Source organism: Ambystoma mexicanum, chromosome 2q, assembly GCF_040938575.1.
Source record: "Ambystoma mexicanum isolate Mex_15411 chromosome 2q, UKY_AmexF1_1, whole genome shotgun sequence".
Classification (NCBI taxonomy): domain Eukaryota; kingdom Metazoa; phylum Chordata; class Amphibia; order Caudata; family Ambystomatidae; genus Ambystoma; species Ambystoma mexicanum.
Genome location: NC_090924.1, coordinates 852,069,990 through 852,090,038, shown reverse-complemented (window position 1 = coordinate 852,090,038; position 20,049 = coordinate 852,069,990).

Genomic DNA, 20,049 nt, shown 5'->3' with positions numbered 1-20,049 from the left:
ACATGAGTGGAGGCCTGGTGGAGGGTGCCCTGCACTGCTGGGGGGTTCGATTGCAGGGGGACATGAGTGGGGGCCTGGTGGAGGGTGTCCCTGGATGCTGGGGGGTGGGGGTGCAGGGGGACATGAGTGGGGGCCTGGTGGAGGGTGCCCCTGGATGCTGGGGGGTGGGGGAGCAGGGGGACATGAGTGGGGGCCTGGTGGACAGTGCCCCTGGCTGCTGGCGGGTGGGGGTGCAGGGGGACATGAGTGGGGGCCTGGTGGAGGGTGCCCTGCACTGCTGGGGGGTCGGGGTGCTGGGAGACATGAGCTGGACATGAGTGGGGGCCTGGTGGAGGGTGCCCTGCACTGCTGTGGGGTGGGAGTGCAGGGGGACATGAGTGGGGGCCTGGTGGAGGGTGCCCTGCAGTGCTGGGGGGTGGGGGTGCTGGGAGACATGAGTTGGACATGAGTGGGGGCCTGGTGGAGGGTGCCCTGCACTGCTGGGGGATGGGATTGCAGGGGGACATGAGTGGGGGCCTGGTGGAGGGTGCCCTGCACTGCTGGGGGGTGAGGGTGCTGGGAGACATGAGTTGGACATGAGTGGGGGCCTGGTGGAGGGTGCCCTGCACTGCTGGGGGGTGGGAGTGCAGGGGGACATCAGTGGAGGCCTGGTGGAGGGTGCCCTGCACTGCTGAGGGGAGGGGGTGCTGGGAGACATGAGTTGGACATGAGTGGGGGCCTGGTGGAGGGTGCCCCTGGATGCTGGGGGGTGGGGGTGCAGGGGGACATGAGTGGGGGCCTGGTGGAGGGTGCCCTGCACTGCTGGGGGGTGGGGGTGCAGGGAGAGATGAGTGGGGGCATGGTGGAGGGTGCCCTGCACTGCAGGGGGGTGGGGCTGCTGGGAGACATGAGTTGGACATGAGTGGGGGCCTGGTGGAGGGTGCCCCTGGATGCTGGGGGGTGGGGGTGCAGGGGGACATGAGTGGCGGCCTGGTGGAGGGTGCCCTGCACTGCTGAGGTGTGGGGGTGCAGGGGGACATGAGTGGGGGCCTGGTGGAGGGTACCCTGCACTGCTGGGGGGTGGGGTTGCTGGGAGACATGAGTTGGACATGAGTGGGGGCCTGGTGGAGGGTCCCCTGGATGCTGGGGAGTGGGGGTGAAGGGAGACATGAGTGGGGGCCTGGTGGAGGGTGCCCCTGGCTGCTGGGGGGTGGGGGTGCAGGGGGACATGAGTGGGGGCCTGGTGGAGGGTGCCCTGCAGTGCTGGGGGATGGGGGTGCTGGGAGACATGAGTTGGACATGAGTGGGGGCCTGGTGGAGGGTGCCCGGCACTGCTGGGGCTGGGATTTCAGGGGGACATGAGTGGGGGCCTGGTGGAGGGTGCCCCGGGATGCTGGGGGTGGGGGTGCAGGGGGACATGAGTGGGGGCCTGGTGGAGGGTGCCCCTGGCTGCTGGGGGGTGGGGGTGCAGGGGGACATGAGTGGGGGCCTGGTGGAGGGGGCCCTGCACTGCTGGGGGGTGGGAGTGCAGGGGGACATGAGTGGGGGCCTGGTGGAGGGTGCCCTGCACTGCTGGGGGGTGGGATTGCAGGGGGACATGAGTGGGGGCCTGGTGGAGGGTGCCCCTGGGTTTTGGGGGGTGGGGGTGCAGGGGGACATGAGTGGGGGCCTGGTGGAGGGTGCTCCTGGCTGCTGGGGGGTGGGGGTGCAGGGAGACATGAGTGGGGGCCTGATGGAGGGTGCCCTGCAGTGCTGGGGGTTGGGGGTGCTGGGAGACATGAGTTGGACATGAGTGGGGGCCTGGTGGAGGGTGCCCTGCACTGCTGGGGGGTGGGATTGCAGGGGGACATGAGTGGGGGCCTGGTGGAGGGTGCCCCGGGATGCTGGGGGGTGGGGGTGCAGGGGGACATGAGTGAGGGCCTGGTGGAGGGTGCCCCTGGCTGCTGGGGGGTGGGGGTGCAGGGTGACATGAGTGGGGGCCTGGTGGAGGGTGCACTGTACTGCTGGGGGTGGGAGTGCAGGGGGACATGAGTGGGGGCCTCGTGGAGGGTGCTCTGCACTGCTGGGGGGATGGGGTTGCTGGGAGACATGAGTTGGACATGAATGGGGGCCTGGTGGAGGGTGCCCTGCACTGCTGGGGGGTGGGAGTGCAGGGGGACATGAGTGGGGGCCTGGTGGAGGGTGCCCTGCACTGCTGGGGTGTGGGGGTGCTGGGAGACATGAGTTGGACATGAGTGGGGGCCTGGCGGAGGGTGCCCCTGGATGCTGGGGGGTGGGGGTGCAGGGGGACATAAGTGAGGGCCTGGTGGAGGGTGCCCTGCACTGCTGGGGGGTGGTGGTGCAGGGGGACATGAGTGGGGGCCTGGAGGAGGGTGTTCTGCACTGCTGGGGGGTGGGGGTGCTGGGAGACATGAGTTGGACATGAGTGGGGGCCTGCTGGAGGGTGCCCCTGGATGCTGGGGGGTGGGGGCGCAGGGGGACATGAGTGGGGGCCTGGTGGAGGGTGCCCTGCACTGCTGGGGGATGGGGGTGCAGGGGGACATGAGTGGGGGCCTGGTGGAGGGTGCCCTGTACTGCTGGGGGGTGGGGGTGCTGGAAGACATGAGTTGGACATGAGTGGGGGCCTGGTGGAGGGTGCCCCTGGATGCTGACGGGTGGGGGTGCAGGGGGACATAAGTGGGGGCCTGATGGAGGGTGCCCCTGGCTGCTGGGGGGTGCAGGGGGACATGAGTGGGGGCCTGTTGGAGGGTGCCCTGCAGTGCTGGGGGGTGGGGGTGCTGGGAGACATGAGTTGGACATGAGTGGGGGCCTGGTGGAGGGTGCCCTGCACTGCTGGGGGGTGGGATTGCAGGGGGACATGAGTTGGACATGAGTGGGGGCCTGGTGGAGGGTGCCCTGCACTGCTGGGAGGTGGGATTGGAGGGGGACATGAGTGGGGGCCTGGTGGAGGGTGCCCCTGGCTGCTGGGGGGTGGGGGTGCAGGGGGACATGAGTGGGGGCCTGGTGGAGGGTGCCCTGCACTGCTGGGGGGTGGGCGTGCAGGGGGACATGAGTGGGGGCCTGGTGGAGGGTGCCCTGCACTGCTGGGGGGTGGGATTGCAGGGGGACATGAGTGGGGGCCTGGTGGAGGGTGCCCCTGGATGCTGGGGGGTGGGGGTGCAGCGGGACATGAGTGGGGGCCTGGTGGAGGGTGCCCCTGGATGCTGGGGGGTGGGGGTGCAGGGGGACATGAGTGGGGGCCTTGCGGAGGGTGACCTGCACTACTGGGGGGTGGGAGTGCAGGGGGACATGAGTGGGGGCCTGGTGGAGGGTGGCCTGCACTGCTGGGGGGTGGGATTGCAGGGGGACATGAGTGGGGGCTTGGTGGAGGGTGCCCCTGGATGCTGGGGGGTGGGGGTGCAGGGGGACATGAGTGGGGGCCTGGTGGAGGGTGCCCCTGGCTGCTGGGGGGTGGGGGTGCAGGGGGACATGAGTGGGGGCCTGGTGGAGGGTGCCCTGCAGTGCTGGGGGGTGGGGGTGCTGGGAGACATGAGTTGGACATGAGTGGGGGCCTGGTGGAGGGTGCCCTGCACTGCTGGGGGGTGGGATTGCAGGGGGACATGAGTTGGACATGAGTGGGGGCCTGGTGGAGGGTGCCCTGCACTGCTGGGGGGGTGGGATTGCAGGGGAACATGAGTGGGGGCCTGATGGAGGATGCCCCTGGATGCTGGGGGTGGGGGTGCAGGGGGACATGAGTGGTGGCCTGGTGGAGGGTGCCCCTGGCTGCTGGGGGTGGGGGTGCAGGGGGACATGAGTGGGGGCCTGGTGGGGGGTGCCCTGCACTGCTGGGGGGTGGAAGTGCAGGGGGACATGAGTGGGGGCCTGGTGGAGGGTGCCCTGCACTGCTGGGGGGTGGGATTGCAGGGGGACATGAGTGGGGGCCTGGTGGAGGGTGCCCCTGGATGCTGGGGGTGGGGGTGCAGGGTGACATGAGTGGGGGCCTGGTGGAGGGTGCCCTGCACTGCTGGGGGTGGGAGTGCATGGGGACATGAGTGGGGGCCTGGTGGAGGGTGCCCTGCACTGCTGGGGGGTGGGGGTGCTGGGAGACATGAGTTGGACATGAGTTGGGGCCTGGAGGAGGGTGCCCCTGGATGCTGGGGGGTGGGGGTGCAGGGGGACATAAGTGGGGGCCTGGTGGAGGGTGCCCTGCACTGCTGGGGGGTGGGGGTGCAGGGGGACATGAGTGGGGGCCTGGTGGAGTGTGCCCTGCACTGCTGGGGGGTGGGATTGCAGGGGGACATGAGTGGGGGCCTGGTGGACGGTGCCCCTGGCTGCTGGGGGGTGGGGGTGCAGGTGGACATGAGTGGGGGCCTGGTGGAGGGTGCCCTGCAGTGCTGGGGGGTGGGGGTGCTGGGAGACATGAGTTGGACATGAGTGGGGGCCTGGTGGAGGGTGCCCTGCACTGCTGGGGGGTGGGATTGCAGGGGGACATGAGTTGGACATGGGTGGGGGCCTGGTGGAGGGTGCCCTGCACTGCTGGGGGGTGGGATTGCAGGGGGACATGAGTGGGGGCCTGGTGGAGGGTGCCCCTGGATGCTGGGGGGTGGGGGTGCAGGGTGACATGAGTGTGGGCCTGGTAGAGGGTGCCCCTGGCTGCTGGGGGGTGGGGGTGCAGGGGGACATGAGTGGGGGCCTGGTGGAGGGTGCCCTGCACTGCTGGGGGGTGGGAGTGCAGGGGGACATGAGTGGGGGCCTGGTGGAGTGTGCCCTGCACTGCTGGGGGGTGGGATTGCAGGGGGACATGAGTGGGGGCCTGGTGGAGGGTTCCCCTGGATGCTGGAGGGTGGGGGTGCAGGGGGACATGAGTGGGGGCCTGGTGGAGGGTGCCCCTGGATGCTGGTGGGTGGGGGTGCAGGGGGACATGAGTGGGGGCCTGGCGGAGGGTGATCTGCACTACTGGGGGGTGGGAGTGCAGGGGGACATGAGTGGGGGCCTGGTGGAGGGTGCCCTGCACTGCTGGGGGATGGGATTGCAGGGGGACATGAGTGGGGGCCTGGTGGAGGGTGCCCCTGGATGCTGGGGGGTCGGGGTGCAGGGGGACATGAGTGGGGGCCTGGTGGAGGGTGCCCCTGGCTGCTGGGGGGTGGGGGTGCAGGGGGACATGAGTGGGGGCCTGGTGGAGAGTGTCCTGCAGTGCTGGGGGGTGGGGGTGCTGGGAGACATGTGTTTGACATGAGTGGGGGCCTGGTGGAGGGTGCCCTGCACGGCTGGGGGGTGGGATTGCAGGGGAACATGAGTTGGACATGAGTGGGGGCCTGGTGGAGGGTGCCCTGCACTGCTGGGGGTTGGGAGTGCAGGGGGACATGAGTGGGGGCCTGGAGGAGGGTGCCCCTGGATGCTGGGGGGTGGGGGTGCAGGGGGACATAAGTGGGGGCCTGGTGGAGTGTGCCCTGCACTGCTGGGGGGTGGGATTGCAGGGGGACATGAGTGGGGGCCTGGTGGAGGGTGCCCCTGGCTGCTGGGGGGTGGGGGTGCAGGTGGACATGAGTGGGGGCCTGGTGGAGGGTGCCCTGCAGTGCTGGGGGGTGGGGGTGCTGGGAGACATGAGTTGGACATGAGTGGGGGCCTGGTGGAGGGTGCCCTGCACTGCTGGGGGGTGGGATTGCAGGGGGACATGAGTTGGACATGAGTGGGGGCCTGGTGGAGGGTGCCCTGCACTGCTGGGGGGTGGGATTGCAGGGGGACATGAGTGGGGGCCTGGTGGAGGGTGCCCCTGGATGCTGGGGGGTGGGGGTGCAGGGGGACATGAGTGTGGGCCTGGTAGAGGGTGCCCCTGGCTGCTGGGGGGTGGGGGTGCAGGGGGACATGAGTGGGGGCCTGGTGGAGGGTGCCCTGCAGTGCTGGGGGGTGGGGGTGCTGGGGGACATGAGTGGGGGCCTGGTGGAGGGTGCCCTGCACTGCTGGGGGGTGGGATTGCAGGGGGACATGAGTGGGGGCCTGGTGGAGGGTTCCCCTGGATGCTGGAGGGTGGGGGTGCAGGGGGACATGAGTGGGGGCCTGGTGGAGGGTGCCCCTGGATGCTGGTGGGTGGGGGTACAAGGGGACATGAGTGGGGGCCTGGCGGAGGGTGATCTGCACTACTGGGGGGTGGGAGTGCAGGGGGACATGAGTGGGGGCCTGGTGGAGGGTGCCCTGCACTGCTGGGGGATGGGATTGCAGGGGGACATGAGTGGGGGCCTGGTGGAGGGTGCCCCTGGATGCTGGGGGGTCGGGGTGCAGGGGGACATGAGTGGGGGCCTGGTGGAGGGTGCCCCTGGCTGCTGGGGGGTGGGGGTGCAGGGGGACATGAGTGGGGGCCTGGTGGAGGGTGTCCTGCAGTGCTGGGGGGTGGGGGTGCTGGGAGACATGAGTTTGACATGAGGGGGGGCCTGGTGGAGGGTGCCCTGTACGGCTGGGGGGTGGGATTGCAGGGGAACATGAGTTGGACATGAGTGGGGGCCTGGTGAGGGTGCCCTGCACTGCTGGGGGGTGGGATTGCAGGGGAACATGAGTGGGGGCCTGGTGGAGGGTGCTCCTGGATGCTGGGGTGGGGGTGCAGGGGGACATGAGTGGGGCCTGGTGGAGGGTGCCCCTGGCTGCTGGGGGTGGGGGTGCAGGGGGACATGAGTGGGGGCCTGGTGGAGGGTGCCCTGCACTGCTGGGGGTGGGAGTTCAGGGGGACATGAGTGGGGTCATGGTGGAGGGTGCCCCTGGATGCTGGGGGGTGGGGGTGCAGGGGGACATGAGTGGGGGCCTGGTGGAGGGTGCCCCTGGCTGCTGGGGGGTGAGGGGTGCAGGGGGACATGCGTGGGGGCCTGGTGGAGGGTGCCCCTGGCTGCTGGGGGGTGGGGGTGCAGGGGGACATGAGTGGGGGTCTGGTGGAGGGTGCCCTGGACTGCTGGGGGGTGGGGGTGCTGGGAGACATGAGTGGGGGCCTGGTGGAGGGTGCCCTGCACTGCTGGGGGTGGGGATGCTGGGAGACATGAGTTGGACATGAGTGGGGGCCTGATGGAGGGTGCCCCTGGATGCTGGGGGTGTGGGGGTGCAGGGGGACATGAGTGGGGACCTGGTGGAGGGTGCCCCTGGCTGCTGGGGGGTGGGGGTGCAGGGGGACATGAGTGGGGGCCTGGTGGAGGGTGCCCTGCAGTGCTGGGGGGTGGGGGTGCTGGGAGACATGAGTTGGACATGAGTGGGGGCCTGGTGGAGGTCGCCCTGCCCTGCTGGGGGGTGGGATTGCAGGGGGACATGAGTTGGACATGAGTGGGGGCCTGGTGGAGGGTGCCCTGCACTGCTGGGGGGTGGGATTGCAGGGGGACATGAGTGGGGGCCTGGTGGAGGGTGCCCCTGGATGCTGGGGGGTGGGGGTGCAGGGGGACATGAGTGGGGGCCTGGTAGAGGGTGCCTCTGGCTTCTGGGGGGTGTGGGTGCAGGGGGACATGAGTGGGGGCCTGGTGGAGGGTGCCCTGCACTGCTGGGGGGTGGGAGTGCAGGGGGACATGAGTGGGGGCCTGGTGGAGGGTGCCCTGCACTGCTGGGGGGTGGGATTGCAGGGGGACATGAGTGGGGGCCTGGTGGAGGGTGCCCCTGGATGCTGGAGGGTGGGGGTGCAGGGGGACATGAGTGGGGGCCTGGTGGAGGGTGCCCCTGGATGCTGGTGGGTGGGGGTGCAGGGGGACATGAGTGGGGGCCTGGCGGAGGGTGATCTGCACTACTGGTGGGTGGGAGTGCAGGGGGACATGAGTGGGGGCCTGGTGGAGGGTGCCCTGCACTGCTGGGGGATGGGATTGCAGGGGGAAATGAGTGGGGGCCTGGTGGAGGGTACCCCTGGATGCTGGGGGGTGGGGGTGCCTGGGGACATGAGTGGGGGCCTGGTGGAGGGTGCCCTGCACTGCTGGGGGGTGGGATTGCAGGGGAACATGAGTTGGACATGAGTGGGGGCCTGGTGGAGGGTGCCCTGCACTGCTGGGGGGTGGGATTGCAGGGGAACATGAGTGGGGGCCTGGTGGAGGGTGCTCCTGGATGCTGGGGTGGGGGTGCAGGGGGACATGAGTGGGGGCCTGGTGGAGGGTGCCCCTGGCTGCTGGGGGTGGGGGTGCAGGGGGACATGAGTGGGGGCCTGGTGGAGGGTGCCCTGCACTGCTGGGGGGTGGGAGTGCAGGGGGACATGAGTGGGGTCATGGTGGAGGATGCCCCTGGATGCTGGGGGGTGGGGGTGCAGGGGGACATGAGTGGGGGCCTGGTGGAGGGTGCCCCTGGCTGCTGGGGGGTGAGGGGTGCAGGGGGACATGCGTGGGGGCCTGGTGGAGGGTGCCCCTGGCTGCTGGGGGGTGGGGGTGCAGGGGGACATGAGTGGGGGTCTGGTGGAGGGTGCCCTGCACTGCTGGGGGGTGGGGGTGCTGGGAGACATGAGTTGGACATGAGTGGGGGCCTGGTGGAGGGTGCCCTGCACTGCTGGGGGTTGGGAGTGCAGGGGGACATGACTGGGGGCCTGGTGGAGGGTGCCCTGCACTGCTGGGGGGGTGGGGGTGCTGGGAGACATGAGTTGGACATGAGTGGGGGCCCGGTGGAGGGTGCCCCTGGATGCTGGGGGGTGGGGGTGCAGGGGGACCTGAGTGGGGGCCTGGTGGAGGGTGCCCTGCACTGCTGGGGGGTGGGGGTGCAGGGGGACATGAGTGGGGGCCTGGTGGAGGGTGCCCTGCACTGCTGGGGGGTGGGGATGCTGGGAGACATGAGTTGGACATGATTGGGGGCCTGGTGGAGGGTGCCCCTGGATGCTGGTGGGGTGGGGGTGCAGGGGGACATGAGTGGGGACCTGGTGGAGGGTGCCCCTGGCTGCTGGGGGGTGGGGGTGCAGGGGGACATGAGTGGGGGCCTGGTGGAGGGTGCCCTGCAGTGCTGGGGGGTGGGGGTGCTGGGAGACATGAGTTCGACATGAGTGGGGGCCTGGTGGAGGGTGCCCTGCACTGCTGGGGGGTGGGATTGCAGGGGGACATGAGTGGGGGCCTGGTGGGGGGTGCCCCTGGATGCTGGGGGTGGGCGTGCAGGGGGACATGAGTGGGGGCCTGGTGGAGGGTGCCCCTGGCTGCTGGGGGGTGGTGGTGCAGGGGGACATGAGTGGGGGCCTGGTGGAGGGTGCCCTGCACTACTGGGGGGTGGGAGTGCAGGGGGACATGAGTGGGGGCCTGGTGGAGGGTGCCCTGCACTGCTGGGGGGGTGGGATTGAAGGGGGACATGAGTGGGGGCCTGGTGGAGGGTGCCCTGCACTGCTGGGGGGTGGGAGTGCAGGGGGACATGAGTGGGGGCCTGGTGGAGGGTGCCCTGCACTGCTGGGAGGTGGGATTGCAGGCAGACATGAGTGGGGCCCTGTTGGAGGGTGCCCCTGGATGCTGGGGGTGGGGGTGCAGGGGGACATGAGTGGGGGCCTGGTGGAGGGTGCCCCTGGCTGCTGGGGGGTGGGGGTGCAGGGGGACATGAGTGGGGGCCTGGTGGAGGGTGCCCTGCACTGCTGGGGGATGGGATTGCAGGGGGACATGAGTGGGGGCCTGGTGGAGGGTGCCCTGCACTGCTGGGGGGTGAGGGTGCTGGGAGACATGAGTTGGACATGAGTGGGGGCCTGGTGGAGGGTGCCCTGCACTGCTGGGGGGTGGGAGTGCAGGGGGACATCAGTGGAGGCCTGGTGGAGGGTGCCCTGCACTGCTGAGGGGTGGGGGTGCTGGGAGACATGAGTTGGACATGAGTGGGGGCCTGGTGGAGGGTGCCCCTGGATGCTGGGGGATGGGGGTGCAGGGGGACATGAGTGGGGGCCTGGTGGAGGGTGCCCTGCACTGCTGGGGGGTGGGGGTGCAGGGAGAGATGAGTGGGGGCATGGTGGAGGGTGCCCTGCACTGCAGGGGGGTGGGGCTGCTGGGAGACATGAGTTGGACATGAGTGGGGGCCTGGTGGAGGGTTCCCCTGGATGCTGGGGGGTGGGGGTACAGGGGGACATGAGTGGCGGCCTGGTGGAGGGTGCCCTGCACTGCTGAGGTGTGGGGGTGCAGGGGGACATGAGTGGGGGCCTGGTGGAGGGTACCCTGCACTGCTGGGGGGTGGGGTTGCTGGGAGACATGAGTTGGACATGAGTGGGGGCCTGGTGGAGGGTCCCCTGGATGCTGGGGAGTGGGGGTGAAGGGGGACATGAGTGGGGGCCTGGTGGAGGGTGCCCCTGGCTGCTGGGGGGTGGGGGTGCAGGGGGACATGAGTGGGGGCCTGGTGGAGGGTGCCCTGCAGTGCTGGGGGATGGGGGTGCTGGGAGACATGAGTTGGACATGAGTGGGGGCCTGGTGGAGGGTGCCCGGCACTGCTGGGGCTGGGATTTCAGGGGGACATGAGTGGGGGCCTGGTGGAGGGTGCCCCGGGATGCTGGGGGTGGGGGTGCAGGGGGACATGAGTGGGGGCCTGGTGGAGGGTGCCCCTGGCTGCTGGGGGGTGGGGGTGCAGGGGGACATGAGTGGGGGCCTGGTGGAGGGTGCCCTGCACTGCTGGGGGGTGGGAGTGCAGGGGGACATGAGTGGGGGCCTGGTGGAGGGTGCCCTGCACTGCTGGGGGGTGGGATTGCAGGGGGACATGAGTGGGGGCCTGGTGGAGGGTGCCCCTGGATTCTGGGGGGTGGGGGTGCAGGGGGACATGAGTGGGGGCCTGGTGGAGGGTGCTCCTGGCTGCTGGGGGGTGGGGGTGCAGGGAGACATGAGTGGGGGCCTGGTGGAGGGTGCCCTGCAGTGCTGGGGGTTGGGGGTGCTGGGAGACATGAGTTGGACATGAGTGGGGGCCTGGTGGAGGGTGCCCTGCACTGCTGGGGGGTGGGATTGCAGGGGGACATGAGTGGGGGCCTGGTGGAGGGTGCCCCGGGATGCTGGGGGGTGGGGGTGCAGGGGGACATGAGTGAGGGCCTGGTGGAGGGTGCCCCTGGCTGCTGGGGGGTGGGGGTGCAGGGTGACATGAGTGGGGGCCTGGTGGAGGGTGCACTGCACTGCTGGGGGTGGGAGTGCAGGGGGACATGAGTGGGGGCCTCGTGGAGGGTGCTCTGCACTGCTGGGGGGATGGGGTTGCTGGGAGACATGAGTTGGACATGAATGGGGGCCTGGTGGAGGGTGCCCTGCACTGCTGGGGGGTGGGAGTGCAGGGGGACATGAGTGGGGGCCTGGTGGAGGGTGCCCTGCACTGCTGGGGTGTGGGGGTGCTGGGAGACATGAGTTGGACATGAGTGGGGGCCTGGCGGAGGGTGCCCCTGGATGCTGGGGGGTGGGGGTGCAGGGGGACATAAGTGAGGGCCTGGTGGAGGGTGCCCTGCACTGCTGGGGGGTGGTGGTGCAGGGGGACATGAGTGGGGGCCTGGTGGAGGGTGTTCTGCACTGCTGGGGGGTGGGGGTGCTGGGAGACATGAGTTGGACATGAGTGGGGGCCTGCTGGAGGGTGCCCCTGGATGCTGGGGGGTGGGGGCGCAGGGGGACATGAGTGGGGGCCTGGTGGAGGGTGCCCTGCACTGCTGGGGGATGGGGGTGCAGGGGGACATGAGTGGGGGCCTGGTGGAGGGTGCCCTGTACTGCTGGGGGGTGGGGGTGCTGGAAGACATGAGTTGGACATGAGTGGGGGCCTGGTGGAGGGTGCCCCTGGATGCTGACGGGTGGGGGTGCAGGGGGACATGAGTGGGGGCCTGATGGAGGGTGCCCCTGGCTGCTGGGGGGTGCAGGGGGGCATGAGTGGGGGCCTGTTGGAGGGTGCCCTGCAGTGCTGGGGGGTGGGGGTGCTGGGAGACATGAGTTGGACATGAGTGGGGGCCTGGTGGAGGGTGCCCTGCACTGCTGGGGGGTGGGATTGCAGGGGGACATGAGTTGGACATGAGTGGGGGCCTGGTGGAGGGTGCCCTGCACTGCTGGGAGGTGGGATTGCAGGGGGACATGAGTGGGGGCCTGGTGGAGGGTGCCCCTGGCTGCTGGGGGGTGGGGGTGCAGGGGGACATGAGTGGGGGCCTGGTGGAGGGTGCCCTGCACTGCTGGGGGGTGGGCGTGCAGGGGGACATGAGTGGGGGCCTGGTGGAGGGTGCCCTGCACTGCTGGGGGGTGGGATTGCAGGGGGACATGAGTGGGGGCCTGGTGGAGGGTGCCCCTGGATGCTGGGGGGTGGGGGTGCAGCGGGACATGAGTGGGGGCCTGGTGGAGGGTGCCCCTGGATGCTGGGGGGTGGGGGTGTAGGGGGACATGAGTGGGGGCCTTGCGGAGGGTGACCTGCACTACTGGGGGGTGGGAGTGCAGGGGGACATGAGTGGGGGCCTGGTGGAGGGTGGCCTGCACTGCTGGGGGGTGGGATTGCAGGGGGACATGAGTGGGGGCTTGGTGGAGGGTGCCCCTGGATGCTGGGGGGTGGGGGTGCAGGGGGACATGAGTGGGGGCCTGGTGGAGGGTGCCCCTGGCTGCTGGGGGGTGGGGGTGCAGGGGGACATGAGTGGGGGCCTGGTGGAGGGTGCCCTGCAGTGCTGGGGGGTGGGGGTGCTGGGAGACATGAGTTGGACATGAGTGGGGGCCTGGTGGAGGGTGCCCTGCACTGCTGGGGGGTGGGATTGCAGGGGGACATGAGTTGGACATGAGTGGGGGCCTGGTGGAGGGTGCCCTGCACTGCTGGGGGGTGGGATTGCAGGGGAACATTAGTGGGGGCCTGATGGAGGATGCCCCTGGATGCTGGGGGTGGGGGTGCAGGGGGACATGAGTGGTGGCCTGGTGGAGGGTGCCCCTGGCTGCTGGGGGTGGGGGTGCAGGGGGACATGAGTGGGGGCCTGGTGGGGGGTGCCCTGCACTGCTGGGGGGTGGAAGTGCAGGGGGACATGAGTGGGGGCCTGGTGGAGGGTGCCCTGCACTGCTGGGGGGTGGGATTGCAGGGGGACATGAGTGGGGGCCTGGTGGAGGGTGCCCCTGGATGCTGGGTGTGGGGGTGCAGGGTGACATGAGTGGGGGCCTGGTGGAGGGTGCCCTGCACTGCTGGGGGTGGGAGTGCATGGGGACATGAGTGGGGGCCTGGTGGAGGGTGCCCTGCACTGCTGGGGGGTGGGGGTGCTGGGAGACATGAGTTGGACATGAGTGGGGGCCTGGAGGAGGGTGCCCCTGGATGCTGGGGGGTGGCGGTGCAGGGGGACATAAGTGGGGGCCTGGTGGAGGGTGCCCTGCACTGCTGGGGGGTGGGGGTGCAGGGGGACATGAGTGGGGGCCTGGTGGAGTGTGCCCTGCACTGCTGGGGGGTGGGATTGCAGGGGGACATGAGTGGGGGCCTGGTGGACGGTGCCCCTGGCTGCTGGGGGGTGGGGGTGCAGGTGGACATGAGTGGGGGCCTGGTGGAGGGTGCCCTGCAGTGCTGGGGGGTGGGGGTGCTGGGAGACATGAGTTGGACATGAGTGGGGGCCTGGTGGAGGGTGCCCTGCACTGCTGGGGGGTGGGATTGCAGGGGGACATGAGTTGGACATGAGTGGGGGCCTGGTGGAGGGTGCCCTGCACTGCTGGGGGGTGGGATTGCAGGGGGACATGAGTGGTGGCCTGGTGGAGGGTGCCCCTGGATGCTGGGGGGTGGGGGTGCAGGGTGACATGAGTGTGGGCCTGGTAGAGGGTGCCCCTGGCTGCTGGGGGGTGGGGGTGCAAGGGGACATGAGTGGGGGCCTGGTGGAGGGTGCCCTGCACTGCTGGGGGGTGGGAGTGCAGGGGGACATGAGTGGGGGCCTGGTGGAGTGTGCCCTGCACTGCTGGGGGGTGGGATTGCAGGGGGACATGAGTGGGGGCCTGGTGGAGGGTTCCCCTGGATGCTGGAGGGTGGGGTTCAGGGGGACATGAGTGGGGGCCTGGTGGAGGGTGCCCCTGGATGCTGGTGGGTGGGGGTGCAGGGGGACATGAGTGGGGGCCTGGCAGAGGGTGATCTGCACTACTGGGGGGTGGGAGTGCAGGGGGACATGAGTGGGGGCCTGGTGGAGGGTGCCCTGCACTGCTGGGGGATGGGATTGCAGGGGGACATGAGTGGGGGCCTGGTGGAGGGTGCCCCTGGATGCTGGGGGGTCGGGGTGCAGGGGGACATGAGTGGGGGCCTGGTGGAGGGTGCCCCTGGCTGCTGGGGGGTGGGGGTGCAGGGGGACATGAGTGGGGGCCTGGTGGAGGGTGTCCTGCAATGCTGGGGGGTGGGGGTGCTGGGAGACATGTGTTTGACATGAGTGGGGGCCTGGTGGAGGGTGCCCTGCACGGCTGGGGGGTGGGATTGCAGGGGAACATGAGTTGGACATGAGTGGGGGCCTGGTGGAGGGTGCCCTGCACTGCTGGGGGTTGGGAGTGCAGGGGGACATGAGTGGGGGCCTGGAGGAGGGTGCCCCTGGATGCTGGGGGGTGGGGGTGCAGGGGGACATAAGTGGGGGCCTGGTGGAGTGTGCCCTGCACTGCTGGGGGGTGGGATTGCAGGGGGACATGAGTGGGGGCCTGGTGGAGGGTGCCCCTGGCTGCTGGGGGGTGGGGGTGCAGGTGGACATGAGTGGGGGCCTGGTGGAGGGTGCCCTGCAGTGCTGGGGGGTGGGGGTGCTGGGAGACATGAGTTGGACATGAGTGGGGGCCTGGTGGAGGGTGCCCTGCACTGCTGGGGGGTGGGATTGCAGGGGGACATGAGTTGGACATGAGTGGGGGCCTGGTGGAGGATGCCCTGCACTGCTGGGGGGTGGGATTGCAGGGGGACATGAGTGGGGGCCTGGTGGAGGGTGCCCCTGGATGCTGGGGGGTGGGGGTGCAGGGGGACATGAGTGTGGGCCTGGTAGAGGGTGCCCCTGGCTGCTGGGGGGTGGGGGTGCAGGGGGACATGAGTGGTGGCCTGGTGGAGGGTGCCCTGCAGTGCTGGGGGGTGGGGGTGCTGGGGGACATGAGTGGGGGCCTGGTGGAGGGTGCCCTGCACTGCTGGGGGGTGGGATTGCAGGGGGACATGAGTGGGGGCCTGGTGGAGGGTTCCCCTGGATGCTGGAGGGTGGGGGTGCAGGGGGACATGAGTGGGGGCCTGGTGGAGGGTGCCCCTGGATGCTGGTGGGTGGGGGTACAAGGGGACATGAGTGGGGGCCTGACGGAGGGTGATCTGCACTACTGGGGGGTGGGAGTGCAGGGGGACATGAGTGGGGGCCTGGTGGAGGGTGCCCTGCACTGCTGGGGGATGGGATTGCAGGGGGACATGAGTGGGGGCCTGGTGGAGGGTGCCCCTGGATGCTGGGGGGTCGGGGTGCAGGGGGACATGAGTGGGGGCCTGGTGGAGGGTGCCCCTGGCTGCTGGGGGGTGGGGGTGCAGGGGGACATGAGTGGGGGCCTGGTGGAGGGTGCCCTGCAGTGCTGGGGGGTGGGGGTGCTGGGAGACATGAGTTTGACATGAGGGGGGGCCTGGTGGAGGGTGCCCTGTACGGCTGGGGGGTGGGATTGCAGGGGAACATGAGTTGGACATGAGTGGGGGCCTGGTGAGGGTGCCCTGCACTGCTGGGGGGTGGGATTGCAGGGGAACATGAGTGGGGGCCTGGTGGAGGGTGCTCCTGGATGCTGGGGTGGGGGTGCAGGGGGACATGAGTGGGGGCCTGGTGGAGGGTGCCCCTGGCTGCTGGGGGTGGGGGTGCAGGGGGACATGAGTGGGGGCCTGGTGGAGGGTGCCCTGCACTGCTGGGGGGTGGGGGTGCAGGGGGACATGAGTGGGGGCCTGGTGGAGGGTGCCCCTGGCTGCTGGGGGGTGAGGGGTGCAGGGGGACATGCGTGGGGGCCTGGTGGAGGGTGCCCCTGGCTGCTGGGGGGTGGGGGTGCAGGGGGACATGAGTGGGGGTCTGGTGGAGGTTGCCCTGGACTGCTGGGGGGTGGGGGTGCTGGGAGACATGAGTGGGGGCCTGGTGGAGGGTGCCCTGCACTGCTGGGGGGTGGGGATGCTGGGAGACATGAGTTGGACATGAGTGGGGGCCTGGTGGAGGGTGCCCCTGGATGCTGGGGGTGTGGGGGTGCAGGGGGACATGAGTGGGGACCTGGTGGAGGGTGCCCCTGGCTGCTGGGGGGTGGGGGTGCAGGGGGACATGAGTGGGGGCCTGGTGGAGGGTGCCCTGCAGTGCTGGGGGGTGGGGGTGCTGGGAGACATGAGTTGGACATGAGTGGGGGCCTGGTGGAGGTCGCCCTGCCCTGCTGGGGGGTGGGATTGCAGGGGGACATGAGTTGGACATGAGTGGGGGCCTGGTGGAGGGTGCCCTGCACTGCTGGGGGGTGGGATTGCAGGGGGACATGAGTGGGGGCCTGGTGGAGGGTGCCCCTGGATGCTGGGGGGTGGGGGTGCAGGGGGACATGAGTGGGGGCCTGGTAGAGGGTGCCTCTGGCTTCTGGGGGGTGGGGGTGCAGGGGGACATGAGTGGGGGCCTGGTGGAGGGTGCCCTGCACTGCTGGGGGGTGGGAGTGCAGGGGGACATGAGTGGGGGCCTGGTGGAGGGTGCCCTGCACTGCTGGGGGGTGGGATTGCAGGGGGACATGAGTGGGGGCCTGGTGGAGGGTGCCCCTGGATGCTGGAGGGTGGGGGTGCAGGGGGACATGAGTGGGGGCCTGGTGGAGGGTGCCCCTGGATGCTGGTGGGTGGGGGTGCAGGGGGACATGAGTGGGGGCCTGGCGGAGGGTGATCTGCACTACTGGGGGGTGGGAGTGCAGGGGGACATGAGTGGGGGCCTGGTGGAGGGTGCCCTGCACTGCTGGGGGATGGGATTGCAGGGGGAAATGAGTGGGGGCCTGGTGGAGGGTGCCCCTGGATGCTGGGGGGTGGGGGTGCCTGGGGACATGAGTGGGGGCCTGGTGGAGGGTGCCCTGCACTGCTGGGGGGTGGGATTGCAGGGGAACATGAGTTGGACATGAGTGGGGGCCTGGTGGAGGGTGCCCTGCACTGCTGGGGGGTGGGATTGCAGGGGAACATGAGTGGGGGCCTGGTGGAGGGTGCTCATGGATGCTGGGGTGGGGGTGCAGGGGGACATGAGTTGGGGCCTGGTGGAGGGTGCCCCTGGCTGCTGGGGGTGGGGGTGCAGGGGGACATGAGTGGGGGCCTGGTGGAGGGTGCCCTGCACTGCTGGGGGGTGGGAGTGCAGGGGGACATGAGTGGGGTCATGGTGGAGGATGCCCCTGGATGCTGGGGGGTGGGGGTGCAGGGGGACATGAGTGGGGGCCTGGTGGAGGGTGCCCCTGGCTGCAGGGGGGTGAGGGGTGCAGGGGGACATGCGTGGGGGCCTGGTGGAGGGTGCCCCTGGCTGCTGGGGGGTGGGGGTGCAGGGGGGCAGGGGGACATGAGTGGGGGTCTGGTGGAGGGTGCCCTGCACTGCTGGGGGGGTGGGGGTGCTGGGAGACATGAGTTGGACATGAGTGGGGGCCTGGTGGAGGGTGCCCTGCACTGCTGGGGGTTGGGAGTGCAGGGGGACATGACTGGGGGCCTGGTGGAGGGTGCCCTGCACTGCTGGGGGGGTGGGGGTGCTGGGAGACATGAGTCGGACATGAGTGGGCCCCCGGTGGAGGGTGCCCCTGGATGCTGGGGGTGGGGGTGCAGGGGGACCTGAGTGGGGGCCTGGTGGAGGGTGCCCTGCACTGCTGGGGGGTGGGGGTGCAGGGGGACATGAGTGGGGCCTGGTGGAGGGTGCCCTGCACTGCTGGGGGGTGGGGATGCTGGGAGACATGAGTTGGACATGATTGGGGGCCTGGTGGAGGGTGCCCCTGGATGCTGGTGGGGTGGGGGTGGAGGGGGACATGAGTGGGGACCTGGTGGAGGGTGCCCCTGGCTGCTGGGGGGTGGGGGTGCAGGGGACATGAGTGGGGGCCTGGTGGAGGGTGCCCTGCAGTGCTGGGGGGTGGGGGTGCTGGGAGACATGAGTTCGACATGAGTGGGGCCTGGTGGAGGGTGCCCTGCACTGCTGGGGGTGGGATTGCAGGGGGACATGAGTGGGGGCCTGGTGGGGGGTGCCCCTGGATGCTGGGGGTGGGCGTGCAGGGGGACATGAGTGGGGGCCTGGTGGAGGGTGCCCCTGGCTGCCGGGGGGTGGTGGTGCAGGAGGACATGAGTGGGGGCCTGGTGGAGGGTGCCCTGCACTACTGGGGGGTGGGAGTGCAGGGGGACATGAGTGGGGGCCTGGTGGAGGGTGCCCTGCACTGCTGGGGGGTGGGATTGAAGGGGACATGAGTGGGGGCCTGGTGGAGGGTGCCCTGCACTGCTGGGGGGTGGGAGTGCAGGGGGGACATGAGTGGGGGCCTGGTGGAGGGTGCCCTGCACTGCTGGGAGGTGGGATTGCAGGCAGACATGAGTGGGGGCCTGGTGGAGGGTGCCCCTGGATGCTGGGGGGTGGGGGTGCAGGGGGACATGAGTGGGGCCTGGTGGAGGGTGCCCCTGGCTGCTGGGGGTGGGGGTGCAGGGGGACATGAGTGGGGGCCTGGTGGAAGGTGCCCTGCAGTGCTGGGGGGTGGGGGCCCGGCGCTGGGAGACATGAGTTGGACTGAGTGGGGGCCTGGTGGGAGGGTGCCCTGCACTGCTGGGGCTGGGATTTCAGGGGGACATGAGTGGGGGCCTGGTGGAGGGTGCCCCGGGATGCTGGGGATGGGGGTGCAGGGGGACATGAGTGGGGGCCTGGTGGAGGGTGCCCCTGGCTGCTGGGGGGTGGGGGTGCAGGGGGACATGAGTGGGGGCCTGGTGGAGGGTGCCCTGCACTGCTGGGGGGTGGGAGTGCAGGGGGACATGAGTGGGGGCCTGGTGGAGGGTGCCCTGCACTGCTGGGGGATGGGATTGCAGGGGGACATGAGTGGGGGCCTGGTGGAGGGTGCTCCTGGCTGCTGGGGGGTGGGGATGCAGGGAGACATGAGTGGGGGCCTGGTGGAGGGTGCCCTGCAGTGCTGGGGGTTGGGGGTGCTGGGAGACATGAGTTGGACATGAGTGGGGGCCTGGTGGAGGGTGCCCTGCACTGCTGGGGGGTGGGATTGCAGGGGGACATGAGTGGGGGCCTGGTGGAGGGTGCCCCGGGATGCTGGGGGGTGGGGGTGCAGGGGGACATGAGTGGGGGCCTGGTGGAGGGTGCCCCTGGCTGCTGGGGGGTGGGGGTGCAGGGTGACATGAGTGGGGGTCTGGTGGAGGGTGCCCTGCACTGCTGGGGGGTGGGAGTGCAGGGGGACATGAGTGGGGGCCTGGTGGAGGGTGCCCTGCACTGCTGGGGTGTGGGGGTGCTGGGAGACATGAGTTGGACATGAGTGGGGGCCTGGCGGAGGGTGCCCCTGGATGCTGGGGGGTGGGGGTGCAGGGGGACATAAGTGAGGGCCTGGTGGAGGGTGCCCTGCACTGCTGGGGGATCGGGTGCAGGGGACATGAGTGGGGGCCAGGTGGAGGGTGCCCTGTACTGCTAGGGGGTGGGGGTGCTGTAAGACATGAGTTGGACATGAGTGGGGGCCTGGTGGAGGGTGCCCCTGGATGCTGACGGTGGGGGTGCAGGGGACATAAGTGGGGGCCTGATGGAGGGTGCCCTGGCTGCTGGGGGGTGCAGGGGGACATGAGTGGGGGCCTGGTGGAGGGTGCCCTGCAGTGCTGGGGGGTGGGGGTGCTGGGAGACATGAGTTGGACATGAGTGGGGGCCTGGTGGAGGGTGCCCTGCACTGCTGGGGGGTGGGATTGCAGGGGGACATGAGTTGGACATGAGTGGGGGCCTGGTGGAGGGTGCCCTGCACTGCTGGGGGGTGGGATTGCAGGGGGACATGAGTGGGGGCCCTGGTGGAGGGTGCCCCTGGCTGCTGGGGGTGGGGGTGCAGGGGGACATGAATGGGGGCCTGGTGGAGGGTGCCCTGCACTGCTGGGGGGTGGGCGTGCAGGGGGACATGAGTGGGGGCCTGGTGGAGGGTGCCCTGCACTGCTGGGGGTGGGATTGCAGGGGGACATGAGTGGGGGCCTGGTGGAGGGTGCCCCTGGATGCTGGGGGGTGGGGGTGCAGCGGGACATGAGTGGGGGCCTGGTGGAGGGTGCCCCTGGATGCTGGGGGGGTGGGGGTGCAGGGGG